Here is a 13,777-nt window from a genome sequence, read left to right on the forward strand (position 1 = left end):
ATGATGCATTGTATTCGGAGTTTGGTGGGGTGATATGTGAGGGCTAAGGGGACTCTATTTTTATTGTTGTTGTGCGAAGAGGATTTGAGGGCAGAATCGCAGAGAATGGGGGCGATGTAATCAAGGGCATCCTTAATAACAGAGGTGGGGAAACTACGGTCCCTAAAGTAGGAGGATATCTGGGAAGTAGAACACTGCATCCTGGAAGCAGATGCAGTGGAGGTGGAGGAATTGTGAGTATGGGATAACATTTTTGCAGGAGAGTGGATGAGAGGAGGTGTAGTCAAAGCAATTATTGGAGTCTGTGGGTTTGAAATGACGAGTCACTTACCAGAGACAGAGAGGCCCAGGAAGGGCAGGGAGGTGTCAGAAATGGTCCAGGAGAATTTGAGGTGGAAGGTGTTGGCAAAATTGTTCAAGCACATTGTGGGAGCAAGGGGCAGCACCGAGAAAGAGGTGGGGATGGTGCCGGTAAAGATGTTAAAGAGGGACTGTTCCACACATCTTACAATGAGCCAAGCAGAGCTCAGGCCCATTAAGGTGCCCATAGCCACCCTTTTGGTTTGTAGGAAGCTGGAGAAATCAAAGAAAAAGTTGTTGAGGGTGAGGATCAGTTCCACCAAGTGAATGAGAATGTTGGTGGAGGGGCACTGGGTGGGCCTAGGAGAGAGGAGGAATGGGGAGGGCTTTTAGGCAACCCTCATGGGGTATACAGGTATGCCGGGACTGAATGTACGTAGTGAAGATGAGGTGTTGCAGGTGGGGAGTTGAAAGTTTTGGAAAATAGGGGTTGTATCCCAAACATAAGTGACCAGACACTGAGATCATGGTTCATCTTCTCCCTCAAGTCCTCTTGCCTACCCTGTCTCCATACGCTTTGATTCCCTTAGTGTTCACAAACCTATCAGTCTCTCTCTTGAATATATTCAATGACTGAGCACCTACAAATATGTCTGAGAGGGAGAATTCCAGAGACTTACCAGCTTCACCTGAGAAAATGTCTCTTCATCTCAGTATTGCTCAGTTTCTTAGTGTTCGATTACCTGAGTCCACTCACTGTATATGATTAGTTAAACCCCTGTGAAGTCACTTGGAGAAAGAAACTTGACTGAGGCTGAGTGCTGTGAGCCTGAAGGAGCCTTTTAAAGCCTTCAATAAAACTCCTGCTATACAACTCGAATCTGGTTCAATAATATTAGCGCCTAAATTCTCCCATGTCCTAGCCCCCTACCCTACACACCAGGCCTTGTTATCACATAGCCTGCCATTATATACTCCCTAGTTTCTCACTCACAGTCACCCTCCTCGACAGATTGTTACCAATTCCTTTGTTTATCCGACTACTCTTCTCTCTCTTCGGGTTCCATCTCCACCTATCATTTACTCCCGATCTCCTCCCCCATCCTGTCTTCTGCGCATTAACCAACGTTTGCCGACCTACCACCAGTTTCTGAGGAAGGGTCATCAGACCCAAAACATTAACTCTGATTTTTTCGACATAGCTGATGAGCTTTTCCAATACCTTCTGTGTTTGTATTCCTTAAGAAGTTTATGTTTTAATCAGATTACCATGATTCTTCTACAGTCCGGTGAATATAAGCCCAGTTTACTCAATCTTTCCATATGAGCGAGTTCCATCATCTCAGAACCCATAGAGTGAAACCTCTGTTGCCTTCCAAATGTGAACCTCCTTGGATGAAGTATACTGTACACAGTACTCCATGTGTCTGCTTCAGAGCTTCAGCTAAATGCAGTAAATCTTCAGTATTATCATTCCCCAAACCTTTTGCAATAAAAATTAACAGAACGTTAGCCTTCCCCAATTCTCACTGCACCTGTTGCTAGTTTCCAGTGATTCATGTACAAGGACACCAGATCCCCTAATACTTTCTTGTCTCTTGTCTTTTTAGAATTAAACTCTGTTTTTCTGTTTCTCTTCCCCCGCCAAAGTGTAGAGTTTCATTGTTTGGCCTCCAGAGATTTAGGTTACACCTGGTCCTCATATGTCACTATGTTGACCACCTTGTCCTTATTCCTGGAAGGCCCAAGAGGTTTGGAAGCACAGCCCCTGGAGCAGCAGAGGTAGATCGGGGCCCAGTGACTGGATCCTCTTGAGGATCTGCTGCTACTGCATCTGGAGCAGTGGGGGGGACTAGGGGTAGTACATGATTTCTGTGTCCACCCCCTTAGCATATAAAGGGAAGAGTATCAATCTCATGGTAACACTGAAGGGACATTGCTGAAAGAATCATAAGACTTGCATTTCTACGGTATATTTGTCTCCACACATTGGGGGTGATAGGGCTAACAGAAGCTGTGGAGTAACAAGCACTGGGGCAGGGCTTAGTGAAGAGTGAGGAAATGACTAGTGAGGGGTATTGGGTAGGAGTTAAGGAAGGGTGAGGGTGGTGCTATCACCCGATGGGTGAGGGAACTGTGAGTGAAGAGTGGGTCGAATGAAGTGACTGGAGGATGTGTTAGTGAGGCGTTCGAGAAAGGAGTGGCAGGGAACTGCTTTCGAGGGGTTGAAGAGGAGCTGGTGAGGACTTAGTGAGGGGTAAGGCAGAGTTAGTGAGGGGCTAGTAAACAATGAGGGTCAGTCTAATGAAGGTGGGGCTAGTGATTGGAGGTGTTATGTTTAATGATAGGTGGGGAGCAGCTAGGGAAGGGAGGGTTCAATGAGATGTGGTGAGTGGCTAGAATAGCAGGATAGTTCATTCTTAGTGAATAGTTTTGGACAGAAAATGGACACATCCATTCATTCCTGCAATGCTGGGGGAGCTGCAAACCTAGAATAGTGAATGGTCTCGAGATGGAGATTGTAACCTGTTTTGTTTTGATTGCTTTGAAATGGAGTAAAGTACAACAAGGCAACAATTCTACACAATATGAAGTGAGGAAGACACACAGAACTTGATTGATTAAATACCAAGGAGACATTGAGAATCTGATCAGCGGACTTGATCTAAGAGGCTTTCATGAAAACAGAAGGTGAAACACATGATTGATTAATCTGTGGGACATTAGCATCACTGGCTGGGCTAGCATTTGTTTCCCATTCCTAGTTACTCTTGAGAGGGTTGTAGTGAGCTGCCTTCTTGAACCACTGCAGTCCATTAGGGAGGCCTGACGCCTGAAAGCCTGTCCACCATCTACCAGGCACAAGTCAGGAGTGCAATAGAAAACTCGCCACTTGCCTGGATGGGAGCAGGCCCAATGACACTCAAGCAGCTTGACACCATCCAAGACAAAGCAGCCGCTTGATTGGCAACACATCCACAAGCATCCACTCCCTCCACCACTGACGCTCATTAGCAGCAGTGTGTACATTCGACAGGATGCACTGCAAAATTTCACCAATGATCCTCAGGCAGTACCTTCCAAACCCACAACCACTTCCATCTGGAAGGACAATGACAGCAGGCACATGGGAACACGACCCCCTGCAAATTGCCCTCCGAGCCACTCACTGTCCTGACCTGGAAATATATTACTATTCCTTCACTGTCACAGGATCTAAATCCTGGAATTTCCCCCCTAATGACATTCTGAGTCAACACCCTTCTCATAGGCAACCAGGAATGTGCAACAAATACTGGCCAGTCAGCGATGCCCACATCCCACAAAACGAATTTAATAAAGGGAGTTCCAGAATTTTGAGGAGTGACGGAAGAGTGGATCACAGTGTCCTGGAGGAAACGGTTCCTGCAGAAGATGGATTGGGGAAGGGAGGGGAATATGTGTCTAGTGGGAGCATCTCACGAGGTGATGGAAATGACGACTAATGATCTTCTGGATGTGGATGCTGGTGGGATGGTAGGTGAGGATGAGAGGACCCCATCACTGTTATGGGAAGAAAGAAAGGTGGTAGAGACTAAAGTGCAGGAGATGGGTTGGATCTGACTGATGTCAACTACAGTGCTGGGGAATTCCCACTGGAGGAAGAAGGTGGATATTTCAGAAGACCCCTTGTTGAAGTAGGCACCATCAGTACAGATGCAACGGAGATGGATGAACTTTGAGAATGGAATAGAGCCTTTACAGGAAGCAAGGTGTGAGGATGTATAGTCAAGCTAACTATGGGATTCGGCGGGTTTATAATGGATATTAGTGGCCAATCTGTCCCCAGAAATTCACGATAGTGTTCAGGTTACCTGCTATGTGTTGCTTAGTGCATTCTCCAGCCAGAGAATGGTGGATTAAAGAAACTCACTGCCTCAGAGGGCTGTGGAGGCCTAGTCATTGAGTGCATTTAAGACAGAGACAGATAGGTTCTTGATTGGTAAGGCAATCAATGATTACAAGAAGATAGCAGGGAGCATGGGGTTGAGAAACACATCCACCATGATCAAATGGCAGAGAAAATTCAATGGGCTGAATGGCCTAATTCTGCTCCTGTGTCTTATGGCCATTCTCTCAGTAAAGGTGGAAGGTAAAGTCACCATAGTCCTACCAGACCACAGGACTGCCTCTCATTACAGAGAGCCGGCTGGTGTCGATTTAACCTGAAGGTCACCACACTTCAAGCAAGGGGAGTGGTTGAGAAGGAGAGTCTAGCATAGTAACCTCAATTTCAATCTATGCTGCTCGCTTAACTTTTCATCACAAACCAGCTGTCTGCCAACTGAGTTAAAGCAACACCCTACTGTCTACTCTGACATATTCCAGAGGCTCAAGCACTGAGCTGCAGGTTAGAGAGTTTCCCATATGTGGATAGGATGTGGACATCTCTGGCTGGGCCATCATTTATTGTTCTTCCTTAATTACCCAAAGTTCTGTTAAGAATTAATCCCATTGCTGTGGGTCTGAAGTTACATATAGGCCAGACCAGGTAAGAATGGCAGATTTCCTTCCCTAAGGAACATGAGTGAACCAGATGGGTTTTCTGAAAATCGACGATGGATTCACGATCATCATTAGAATCTTAATTCTAGATTTTTACTGAATTCAAAAACCATCATCGAGAACATTAGCTGAGTTTCTGGATTAATAACCTAGCGATAATACCATTGACCATTGCCTCCCCATTAAGAATAGCACCTGACCCACACTGGGGCCTCACACTCCTGTGAAGAAAATTACAACTCCGTCTTTATTAAATAATAAATATTGAATATATCGCCAGACTGTTTATCCCCCACTCATTTGCAAAGAATTAATATAAAGCTCCCTCCCTGCTGTGAGAGTTTTGCATTTACAAGTATGCCTTTCATTATTTCATTATTAATATGATTGACATCTATTCCTGAATGCAATAAGTTTCATACTGTTTTCACATTGAGAAGGAGGACGCAGTATCAAGAGATCCCCTCGCTTTCCTCCTCTAATCTTATTTTCTTCATGCAACTGATAATTACCAGCGACCTGCTGTCACAGTGTGAGTTTCTGCACTACTTTCCATTTTATTTATTAATGCGATTCTGCGTCATCAAGACTGCAGGGATCTTCCTGTCTCCATCTCATTAAACAGTGCTGCTTCTGGAGCTTCTGCTAAGTGGCTTACCTGTGAATTTATCTTAGCCTTGATGTCTCATTCGGTCAATGATGCAGACTCACACAGATTTCAAAAGGTTAGACAATTGCTAAAGGATGCAGATTGTTTCCTAGCATCCCACTGCAGATCCTCTGTATGTTTCTTTTTTAAAAGTCTGTTACAAATGCACAAGATGGCCCTTCAGCCCGCAGGTGGGAAGGACGGCACTAACAGGAAGACCGTGCAGATGGAAGTTATTGACAGGCCAATGTGTTCTGGTCACTGCACTGACAAAGAAGCAATTAATATGCACACATGATTTGAAAGCGTTCAATGCTTCAGTATGAAATGGCAATTAGTCACAGCAAGCTATGGTGTTTTGAACCAAGATCCAATTATGACATTATTCACACTCTGTAGCAGCATAAAATGGGACCAGTTGCACTGTTGAATAATTCTTGAATGCTGTAATAGCTACAAGAGATCTCCTTGTCATCCTTCTTGGGAGGTACGCTGTTCAAATTTGATGTCAAGCTCTGGTCTTCCCGCTAAACCCAATATAATGATGGGTATGCAGCACCTCCCACCCAATATCTCTCACTCCTGAAGTTACACAGAAATAAGAAATACCAATTAACAGGAAAAGCTCAGTCAGTAATAGAAGCACTATAAAACTAATCCTTCTCCCAAGACTTAAAAACTGGTGATCAATGTCATTTCAATAGCTTTTGGTCAATTGGGACATCTGCCATTTACATTTAGCCTCCGTTGCGTTTCCCTATGTTCCTCACACATTTACTGTTTTGTCTAACTCTTGCATCATATTTCTTTCACACTTTTCAGTGCAGTTTTAATGGTATTTATGTGACCTGGAGCATTCATTTTTCTGTTTCTATCTCTCTTTCCCATGCACAAATTCTTCTCTGTCAGGTAAATAATTCTGAGCTCTCTCCTTATTTATTCATCGATGGGATGAGGGCATCGCTGGCTAGGCAGCATTTATTGCCCATGCCTTACAGCCCAGAGGGCAGTTAAGAGTCAACCACATTGCTGTGGGTCTGGAGTCACATGTAGACCAGTCCAGTTAAGGATGGCAGCTTCCTTCCGTAAAGGGCATGAGTGAACCAGATGGGTTTTTCCAACAATCAACAATGGATCAATGGTTATCATTAGATTCTTAATTCCAGATATTTATTGAAATCAAATTCCACCATCTGGGATTCGAACCCAGGTCTCCAGAACATTATTTGGGTTTCTGAGTTAACAGTCCAGTGGTAATGCCACTCAGCTATCACCTTCTCACAGACTAACCTCCCTAGTGCAGGTTCTGCAGATCTTCACACAGGTTCAGACCGAGTTTCTAGTTTTTAAAGAATGTTTGTTGCTAGTTGAAACATGCCAACATACAAAATAGCAGCAGAAGTGGGCTATTTGGATGCTTGAGCCTGTTCCACTATCTGATAAGATCATGGCTGATCTCTTTGAGCTTCAGATTCCACATTCTCATCTATTCTTGATAACCCTTGATTCCCCTGCCGAGCAAGAGTCTATCCTCTTCGGTCTTTAAAATATTTAATGAGCCTACCTTCATCACTTTCTAAGGCAGGGAGTTCCAAAGTTGCATAATCCTCTGAGAGAAAAAAACATTTTCATTTTCTGTCACAAAAGGGTGATCCCTTGTTTAAAAATGGTAACCACTGGATTCAGTTCCCACACTGGCTGAGGTTACCATGAAATACTCTCCTTCTCAACCTCTCTGCTTGCCTGAGGCATGGTGACCCTCAGGTCAAGTCACCTCGAATTGTCTCTCTCTGTAATGAGAGAGCAGCCCTATTGTCTAGTCAGACTATGGCAACTTTACATTTAACAAACACTGTCACTGATCTTTGCTTGCTCCACTTCATAAAATCAACAACAGTTTGACAGAAATTGTTCCCACTGGCACCAAGTTCTGTAACAGGTTGGGGTGGGGGGGAGGTGGGGGAGAGGTGCACAGATTTAAGGGAGTTGGGAGCCAGGAAGGGGTGAGGAGAGTGTATTGTCGGGGTCATGAGTATTTTGTAATCTGAAAGGTGCTGTCTGGAAGAGGAGTGAAAACAGATTCAGATGGGGCGGCACGGTGGCTCACTGGTTAGCACTGCTGCCTCACAGCGCTAGGGACCCGTGTTCGATTCCATCCTCAGGCAACTGTCTGTGTGAAGTTAGCACATTCTCCCCGTGTCTGCGTGGGTTTCCTCTTGGTGCTCCAGTTTCTTCCCACAGTCACAAAGATGTTCAGGTTAGGAGAATTGGCCATGGGAAATGCAGAGGTACAGGGATATTGGGATGAATCCGGGTGGAATGGTCTCTGGAGGGTCAGTGTGGACTTAATGGCCTGCTTCGACACTGTACAGCTTCTGTAACTGAATAGCAACTTTCCACAGCGATTTAGGTAAAGACTTGAATGAAAGAAGTGTGCAAAAATGTGGGGAATTAACCAGGCGAGTGGAATGAATTGGATATCCCTTTCTAACAGCCAGGCACAGGGCTGAATGTCTTCTCCTGTGTCAAAAGATCCCACAATTAATATTATTGGAATTCAACTCACATACTAAGCAGAAAAGTTCTTTTTCAAATCGGTGGTAGAATGTAGGTTAATGGATGATGAGGTTCCCAACACTGAACTGGGGCATTTAGAAGCAGGCAGAGCCAGTGAAAATTCAACCCCAGAGCCCCAGCTTCTGCCTGCTGGACATTGGATGATTTTATTAACCAGGAGAGGGCTCAGAAGAGATTTACCAGGATGTTGCCAAGAATGGAAGGTTTGAGCTATAAGGAGAGGCTGGGTAGGCTGGGACTTTTTTCACTGGAGCACAGGAGGTTGAACAGTGACCTTAAGGAGCTTTGTGAAATCCATGAGGGGAGTAGATAAGTTGAATGGTAGCTGTCTTTTTCCCTAGGATGGGGAAGTTCAAAACTAGGGGGCATATTTTTAAGATGAGAGGAGGAAAATTTGAAAAAGACATGAGGGGCAACTTTTTCTCATGTGTGGAATGAACTGCCAGAGGATGTGGTGGATGTGGGTACAGTTACAATATTTACAAGACTTTTGGATAAGCACATGAGTAGGAAAGGTTTGGAGGGATATTGTCCAAGTGCAGGCAGGTGGGACTAGTTTAATTTGGGATTATGGTTGACGTGGACTGGTTGGGCTGAAAGATCTGTTTCTGTGCTGTATGACTGTAAATCTATGAATGTCGACTGAAATGTCAGGCCTGATTTTAACTTGGTGTAAGTGTGTGAGTTCTGAGCAGGTTAAAATCCTGCCTGTGGTATCAGGCATTGGTGTGAGGGCATAGGGTCAGTAAATGTATGGGGAGGGAGGCATATTTGCATACATTGAGATGGGGGAAAGACAATAAAATGATGTAGTACAGGAAAGTCTGAACAACCCGAGGATTTTGACTCCTTGTGAATTTGGGTCATATCACTGTGTGTGTGAATGTGTGTTTGTGAGAATGTGTGTGTCTGTTTGTGTGTGAGTGTGTGTGTTTGTGTGTGTGCACATATTTGTGTGTGCGTCTCTGTGTCTGTGTGTATGAGTGTCTTTGTATATGTGTGTGTGTGTCTGTTTATGTCTGTATGCGTGTGTGTCTGTGTTTGTGTGTGCATGTGTGTGTGTGTTTGTTTATGTCTGTATGCGTGTATGTGTGTTTGTGTGTGCATGTGTGTGTGTGTTTGTCTGTTTATGTCTGTATGCGTGTGTGTGTGTGTGTGTGGGCATGTGTCTGTCTGTGTGTGTGTGTGTGTGTGTGTGTGCATGCCATCAGCCACCAGTATCAGGCTGACATTATTCCCTGGAGTGTTTTTTGTCCAGGCATTCTATTAAGCAGGCGATCGTAAATAATACACGTGATATTAGATATCATGGCCAGGTAGACCTGCACAGGGGGAAGGACTGTTTGCTGTATTTCAGTAATGAATTCCTAATAAGTGGATTTTGCCAGCAAGTGAATAAGCGGGACATATTCCTTGTCAGGGACGGATGGTAATTAAACAGGTCGGCAAAGATAGTTGGCAGGCTACAGCAACGTGCGAAGTAGCATTTGTACATGATAATAACTACTGTCACAGACTCTTGAGATTTTGATAGTCCTGTCAGATATGTTTGCACAATGCAGGCAGAATGAAATTCAACTCCCTTTGGTACTATACTAGCTAAGAGATAGAGAGGTCTGAAGTGGCAGATGGAAGCTGAGCCTGTCTAAACAATCTGTACAGAATTCAAACATTCCAACGACAACAGAAATTTAAAGGGGAAAGGACGAAGACAATTTGTAGAGAATTGATTCCGAACTCTTTTTTTAATATCTTGGTTTATTGTGTTGGGCAAGATGAACAGGACTTCTATTTTCCTGTTAGTTATTGCCATAAGGTTGCTCTCGGTAGATCGGCACCAGCGCATCCACTACTCCAAGATACCAGTGTCTTCTCAGCTTCTCACTCAGAGGCAGGGAAAGCAGTTAAAGAAGAAACATTGTTTATAGATTAGTTTTGCAGGCTACACTCATCATTATGCACAGAAAGAAACACAGAGCTGGGAGCACTCCATAACTATTGGTGTGTAAGTGTTTGTATGGACCAGTTGGGCCAAATGGTCTGTCCTATGTTGTAAAATTTGGTGGACGTTAAGATAATTTTCTTTTTGCTTTGTATATTTTCTTCATTTTATTCATTGCAAAGATGTTCATGAAACTCTTGTTTGACCTACTTTCAGCACTCATCCAGCCAGGCACTGGAGACTCTGTTGGCCTATTGGGAAAATGGGGTGTAGTGAAGATTAGCTGACCAGTTGCTGGAGGGTGCAGATTGGAAGGTGTGGGGTGAGTTCATGGGAGGTCAAGTGATGAAACTGCCAGGGACGTGTGCCGCCGGAGTTAGCCGCAGCTCAAAATGTTCTCAAAACTTGGCACTGGGTTGTCAAAATCAATCAGGTGAGAGTTGATGCTGAACGGGGAGGGTGTTAGGGTGGGGGGTTGCACATGTTTGGGGGTGTTCAGGGAGAACTGCAGATGGCATTCCTAAAAGATGAACCATTGGGGAATTCTGTTTCAGAGAGGGAAGTGCTGCAATTCCTAGATCTCATGGAGCACAAACTTTAAGTAGTCGTAAAGTCATACAGCACAGAAATAGACGCTTTAATCCAACACATCCATGCTGACCAGATACCTTAAATCTAGGCCTGTTTGCCAGCATTTGACTACATCCCTTTAAACCCTTCCCTTTCGTGTACTCATCACATGCCTTTTAAATGTTGTAATTGTACTAGCTTCCACCATTTCCTCTGGCAGCTCATTCCATACACGCTCCACTTTCTACGTCAAAAAGTTGCCTCTTCGATCAATTTTAAATCTTTCCCCTCTCACTTTAAACTTATGCCCTCCGTTTTTGGACTCCTCACCCTGGGGAAAATGCCTTGTCTGTTCACCCTATCCATACCCCTAATGATTTTATAAACATCCAAAAGATCACCCCTCAGCCTCTGATGCTCCAGGGAAAATAGCCCCAGCCTATTCAACTTCTCCTTATATCTTAAACCTTCCAACCCTGGCAACATCCTTGTAAATCGTTTCTGAATCCTTTCATGTTTCACAACATCTTATAGCAGGGAGACCAAACTTAAAGGCGGCAATCTCGGGAAAGTCACATAAACTGATGGTCAAAACATATCTGCAAAGCCAGTCATGATGGACAACTTCCATAGATATCCTCGATTCCACAGAATCCCTACAGTGTGGAAACAGGCCCTTCAGCCCAACAAGTCCACACCAACCCTCAGAGCATCCCACCCAGACACATTCCCCAAACCCACCTAATCTATACATCCCTGGACGCTAATGGCAATTTAGCATGGCCAATCCACCTAGTCTGCACATCTTTGGACTCTGGGAGGAAACCGGAGCACCCAGAGAAAACCCACTCAGACATGATAAGAATGCGCAAACTCCACACAGATGTCACCCAAGGGTGGAATTGGGCCGAGGTCCCTGGTGCTATGACGCAGCAGTGCTGACCTCTGAGCCATCATACCGCCCCGATGCTCATCTCCGTTGCTCATGCTAATAGAGCCCCGCAACATTTCCATTTTATACATGCATGCTGTGTTTCTGGGTGAACTGTGTGTGTGAGATCACTCAGTTCCCAATTACTGTTGTAGCAAACTAATGGGCTCCCTTATAAATAAATTGCATTACATCTGCCTCATTCTCCACACTCCTTACTAGTGGATCCATGCAACAGCATTGCGATCAAAGACTACTGGGAATCCTAATGCTCAGAAATAATTTTCTGAATGGGTGCATGGGGCAAGAGTATCACCAAAAAAGCTTTCATTTACATAGTGCCTTACTGTCTCTCTCAGGAGGGCCTTGGTGCTTAAGAAGTCATTCTTGTTGGCATTAAGTCTGAAATCTTTTTATTTACCTTTGGTGAAGAAATAGTCAGAGAATTTTCAAACTGAATTCCAGCCAGACAAGCAAGGGAAGGATAATCAATGCAATGGAAATGCAAAATAAATAGTGGGTGCAGGGATATGTAGAAGAACAGACAGAGCGAGGAAGGGGAGGTGGGGAATGGGGAGAGGAGGAGAGGGAGGAGAAGTGGGGAAGAGAAGGAGTGGGGTGAAGGGGAAGAGGTGGAAGTGGGGGAGGAGAGGGTAAGGGAGGAGAATAGGGGAGGAAGTGGAAAGGAGAAGTGGAGATGGAGGAGGACAAGAGGGGAGGAGGAGAGGGGTAAGAGGGTCTGGAGAAACAGCACAGGAGGAGGTGGGGAGTAGGGGAAGATGAGGAGAGAGGGAAGAGGGATGGGGGAGGAGGATGAGAATGGAGGAAGAGGAATAGAGGGGAGGAGGAGGTGGGTTTTGTGGTATTGTTGGACTAGTAATCTCAGGCCCAGGTTAATGCTCTGGGGATCTGTGTTCAGTTACTAATAGCTGAAATTAAAAACTAGTCATCAGTGATGGTGACTGTGATAACCATCTGCTATTGCTGTTAAAAATTGCTACTTCAATCACACTCTTTAGGGAAGGAAATTTTCTACCCTTACCTGGTCTGACCTACATGTGAATCCACACACATGTGGGTGACTCTTGTAATTGCCCAAGAAAGTGACCCTAGCAAGCTCTTCAGTTCAAGGGCATTTAGGTATGGTCAATAAAAGTTTACCAATGGGGCCCACATCCCATAAAAGAATTGATCAAAAAACTTTGGAATGCACATCCATAGTTCCCCGAAGATGGTCATAAGCATTAGTTACATTTTAATGGCTGTGGCCAAGAGTATAAGCGCAGGGGGTTTATTGCTGAAACTATAGAAAGCAGTCGGTAGGGCCACAACTGCGCACCGTTCTGGTCACTGCATAACAGCATGGTTATGACCCCAGAAGGATAGATCATCAAAACTTGCAAATGACACATTGGGGCCCAATTCATCTTATAAACCTCAAACTGGAGCTCCAGTACATTGAATTCCAAGTCTGACTGTTTTATTTACTGGTCTTTCCTCTGGGAACGTATGAGAAAAGATTCAGTGGAGATTTATGAGATATTGCCAGGAGTACAGAATTTCTGTTATGAGAAAGATTGGATAAATTATACTGATTCATTTTGAAACAGAGGAGATTGAAGGGAGATTTAATTGAAGTGTATAAATTATGAGGCCTGGAGTAGAGGAGACATGAAAGAAGTGTTTCCCTTAGCACAGAGGTCACTAACCAGAGGGCAGCAATTTAAAGTAATTGATAGAATTGCAGTGTCTGTGGAAAAGCCATACGCCACAACCAGGCATCTGTGATTGAAAATGGTGTCAGTGTCTGTTTCGGCTTGTGAATGGGAAATGGCCAACTGGGTGATTGGTAGAAGCAGGGTTACTGCCTGAATATCATGGAGACTTCAGAAGAAGAGAAAGGGCAGAAATAGAAGGGAAGGGAGAGATTTTAAATGCATTTTACAACTAATCCACCGACAGCACAAAGATGGGTGATCCGCACAATTTGTGATGTAAATAAATCATGCCTGACTAGAAGAAGCTATGAGGTGTAACCATTTTCTCCCACTGTTCACCACTGATCAAACGCGCAGCACATTTCAGATTTTAAATTGCTCCCTTAATTAGAATGTTAAAAAAACAGCCGCTTCCTCCGAGGCTCACTTGCCCTCACTTGGGAATTATGCAAAGCTCATCCCAGCTGTTAGGAGTGGGAGTGTTGTTCCACAATCATGACTCAATTCACAAGCGAGAACCTTTATTGCTAGCTAAGAGAAGTGTT

At 44.4% G+C, this 13,777-nt stretch overlaps 1 protein-coding gene across 1 annotated transcript in view; it reads left to right on the plus strand.

Annotated features, from left to right (window-relative positions):
* Positions 1-2,550: 2,550 nt before the first annotated feature.
* Positions 2,551-13,777, plus strand: part of ubl5 (ubiquitin like 5) — a 146,857-nt gene continuing 135,630 nt past the window's right edge. Inside the window, exon 1 of the mRNA XM_059640025.1 lies at positions 2,551-2,563. The gene's annotated coding sequence lies outside the window, so the exon portion shown is untranslated. The remainder of the gene's footprint in view (positions 2,564-13,777) is intronic.

Source organism: Stegostoma tigrinum, chromosome 35, assembly GCF_030684315.1.
Source record: "Stegostoma tigrinum isolate sSteTig4 chromosome 35, sSteTig4.hap1, whole genome shotgun sequence".
Lineage (NCBI taxonomy): Eukaryota > Metazoa > Chordata > Chondrichthyes > Orectolobiformes > Stegostomatidae > Stegostoma > Stegostoma tigrinum.